Source organism: Merops nubicus, unplaced genomic scaffold, assembly GCF_000691845.1.
Source record: "Merops nubicus isolate BGI_N331 unplaced genomic scaffold, ASM69184v1 scaffold7069, whole genome shotgun sequence".
Lineage (NCBI taxonomy): Eukaryota > Metazoa > Chordata > Aves > Coraciiformes > Meropidae > Merops > Merops nubicus.
Window position 1 is genome coordinate 1 of NW_008630080.1, and position 4,367 is coordinate 4,367.

Below are 4,367 nucleotides of genomic sequence, written 5' to 3' on the forward strand. Positions count from 1 at the left end.
GCTGTTGACAGGTAGTCTTATTCTTTAGAATAAGAACCCCTTCTTACACGGAACCAGGACAACTCCCAATCCTGTCTCTAGGTGTAGCATCAGCGTAATTATATCCAGAATACTTTGCCTTCATAGAAAGGTAATGTAAATAAAGTGTTCCCCTTTTTACACCCACTGATGTCCTAAATCTGCACGACCTAGAGCATTCTGGAATACTTGTAGTTCCCTAAGGTTCAGATTTCTGAATCTTAACTATGACCTTTAATCAAGGAATTAATCTCTACAGCCAAAGAACAGAAGATGTATTGATGCTCTCACTCTTATCTGCAGGAGCTCTATAGTCTCTTCATTCCCTTTTAGATAGACATAGGGGATATAGCACTACAACTCTGCTTTGAAGAGCCAGTTAGATAGCATTCTTCTCTTTGTGTGTTTGTGAATTACCTTCCTGCTTGGAGTTTTTATCAGTTCCTGGTTATTGGCAGGGGGGTCTAGTGGTGCTCGAATCTTTTCCTCCCTTTGCTGCGGTCTTTGACTCTATACCTGTCAATAAAGAAATAAGAAGGTGGCCAGATAGGATCCTGCAGCTTCTGCCCTTTGAGCAAGGTTTGGGGAGAATGCAGCATTGAGGGAAACGTTGTAGCCTCTCCAGCTGCTGCTGTGTTGGGGAACTTGAGCAGCTGCAGAAGAGTCTACTTGTGGACCCTTCTGTGAGCCTTCCTCCAAGCCCCATCTCCTTTTCTCTCCTCTCTGGTATCTTTTCAGATATCAGGGCAGCAGCTACCCTGCCGTTAGCAGGACGAGGGGAGCAGGCTGCCTGTGCCCTGTCTGTACTCTGCTTGGGGGAGTGTGACACTGGCAGCAGCTGAAGGTAGAACAGAAGAGGCTGCTGGCTGTCTCCATCTCCAGGTGGGACAGAGGGGAGAGAACAGCAGCCTAGCTGGCTTTGGAAAACGCTCTCCCTGTGGACAGGTGAGTCCAGGCAGGGCCCTGTGCAAACACAGTTAATCACCTCACAGTGCCTCATTTGTACATATCTGCGCTGTGCAGTGTTTGAGCTTACTATAAAAGACACAGTGCTCCATGTGCTCTGCAGAGTGCTCTCGGTACCTACCTTTGCTTTCAGCTCCTTGCAACATAACTATAAGTCTTCCTTCAGCCCAGCTATTTATTACCCTGGGCACTACCAGCACCTCTCCAAGATCTCCCTAAGACCAGTGCTTTGCCCAACACTACACTTGCAACCCCTCCTTCCCTCCTGTATCCTAAATTTGACTGTAATTTACAAAGTATTGAAAACTTACAGCAATGAGTCTTGCAAAGGCAGAGGTATAAAGAAGAGATTTCAGCTGTTCCACAGCACTTAGGAAAGTTACTACCTTACAAACCATTAACTTCATGTAATGTTTTACGAATCACAGCTAAGACACATCTGCTTTACGGGAGGCAAACATCTCACCCCGGCAGCTCCAAGGACCAGCTGTAAGGGGGTGCAGAGCTGCACCCATCACGCCAGAAGATGGGGCTATCTGAATGGCAGATGGGAATCACAGGTGGATGGCTGCAGTAGGAAACTGCTGCTGCACAGGCAGTGCTCCAGCAAAGGTCTTCTCCTGTAGCTGGAGGGGAACAAGGTTCCTGCCTAACATCTGGGTGCAGACAGGTTCCAGTAGTATGTCACCTGCTTCCAGGGGTGCAGACTTGCGTTCCACTCAAGATGAAATGACCTAGAGGGGAAGTTACTCTGCTCAAAACCAGCCTCCTGGATCATCTTTCAAATGATTCTTACTACTCTCTAGTAGCGCCTCATATTACACAAGTTACTGCACTCTTACGGAATAATTTGAAGCAAAGGGAAGGATCTGGTGTAATCCAATCAGACCCATTTTTTCTCTGTGTACTGGAGTATAGGCTTCCATTAAAGATAAATATGCTTTTTCTTCTGTTTCAGCAGTCAGTTTTGCAGAGGAAGATCTGTTTTTTCATATCCTTGAATGGCAAATCTGGAACAGAGACAATCAGATCTCAGAGGTACTGCTCAGCCCCCAGCGGAGCAGTAATGGCCACAGTAAGCCTGGGGACAGGGTCCTTTTACCTCCATGCTCAGTTTGCCCCCAAGGATGCTGGTCATCAGTTAATCAGCCAAGACAACCTTTTGCAGACTAGGAAGGATATTATCATTAACAGGCAAAACATGAGCCAGATCCCTCCCTCTGGTCTTAGATCATAAGCAAGAGATCCAAGGTGGCCCACCACTGGAGGAATTAATAGACCAATGTATTCACTCACAACATAACATAGCAAAGAAGGGAGCGAGTCAGTTGCAGAACCATGCCACGGGGGAAGGAAGGACCTAGGCAATCTGTCCAATTCCAAACATACAGTAATGGCCAGGAGAAAGGCTCATAATTCCCCATCCTTTCTCAATCTTATCTTGCCATTACTGGGAACTCTACTTGCTGTGAAGAGTCAGGGAGCCCTTTCAATAGCCAGAATCCCCACACAACACATGCACTGTGTAGACAAGCCCATTGCAAGCAGGGTCAGTTCTTACAGAGATGGCTTTTTCCCCCACCTCAAAGTTAATGTGGAAGGTGGGGGCACCTGGTGGTGATCTCCTCATTCAGGGGTGGGGGTTTAAACCCCAGAACTTCAAACAAACACGAACATTAATTAAATATTTGTGTTTTAAGATGCAGAATCATACTCTTCTCTCTGTCCAGCAGATTAGAAATTTCTGCTCTCCAAAGACATTAAACATGGGTATTTCTAAACACATTGCCCATCAAATCCTTAGGATAGGACATGTGTTGAAGACTTCAGACTGTGAGATGTGTCAAAGCTACCAGTATGCTCATGGTAAAGGGAAAGGAAGAAGGAGAATGGCTTGCTTGTTTTCCTACAAAAGTAAAAAAAAAGGGTACTAAAATACTGTTCCTGCCTTAAAAAAGAAAGCACTCACTACTGAACTGACCAGAAGGAAAAAAAGAAAATAATTATTTGTCAAATGTCTGTATTCAAGAGAGTGGAAAAGTGTTCTGATGGCATTGATTCTTGGATATTGACTGGATTCATTCTGTGATTTGTTCCTTGCTCGAGGTTTTACACAGAGGTAGTTCAGGGTGGTCGCAGAAAATAGAGGTGTACATAGGCTTGGCTGTTGTGGTTTGGGCACCTAAGTGCCAACCTGAAACTGCTGACATTCAGTAAAAGTGTTCTAAGTTTTCCAAATAGGAAAGTTTCCAGCAGTGTCAGGCTGGTAATTAGCAACGGATTTTCATTTGGCAGCTTGCCATGTGGTCAGAGTGACAGACACCAGAACTCTTCAACACATTTAATGGGATTTTTCCTTCCATTTACACTATCATAAATTACAAAGCATATTTCACTTCACAAAATAAAACCATTTCCAGATCATTTTTATGACAGTATTAAGTAGTACATAACCTACAACAAATAGTCCTGTACAAGGCAGGAGGATCTATGGAAGTATTGGGAACTCAGACTATTTAGCATTTGCTCTGCAATCTGGGTTAATCTATCTAGCCCTTAGTTATTTCTCTAGAAGACAACAAATTTACAGTTATACTCTCCAACTCCTTTCATTATTGTAGTTACACATATTTTTCAATTTGAATAGAAACATGTGCTCCCTGAAATAATTCAGGAAATTGCATCACTGAGTTACTAAGCATATGACACAATCAAGATGAGGGATTATTAGATTTTTTTGTTTTGTTTTGAAAATTGAGTTTGGTAGTAAAGTATGTTGATTTTCTATGCTTGCAGAAACACCTCATGCTGAGAAACAGTTCTAACATTAGGAATAAGTTGCAGTTAGACTATGAATTCTGTAGGTCAATGGTTGTGAGGGGAGAAAAATATTAAAATTTGGTAATAATTAAAATTACCAACTCCCACATTTCCTACACATTCGTTCTTTCTTTCTTTTTTTTTTTTTAAACAAACCATCAGGAAACACATTCAAGATAAATAGCCACATTTTTAGCAGATTTACTGTACGTTTATAAATACAGAAACATGACAAAACATAACTCATTTTTACAGAAAAACCAAATCCTTCATAATTAACCCAAAAAAGTGCTAACTTTTCAACAAGGCCAGAAAATATCCAGTGTCCCAGCATCACTTAATTTACATATTACTGTAATCCCAGAAAAATCTGGCATGTGAAACTAATACTATCACCAGGACTTTTGAAAAAATCTCAATACCATATTTTACATGAGTGTAAAAAAACCCAACAAAACAAAAAATCAAACAAAAAAGAAGAGAAAATACTATATATTTTGGGAAATAGCAAATGGCTAAAAGTGTACAATCTTAGGATGCTAGTGCCTAAATGCAAAGAAACC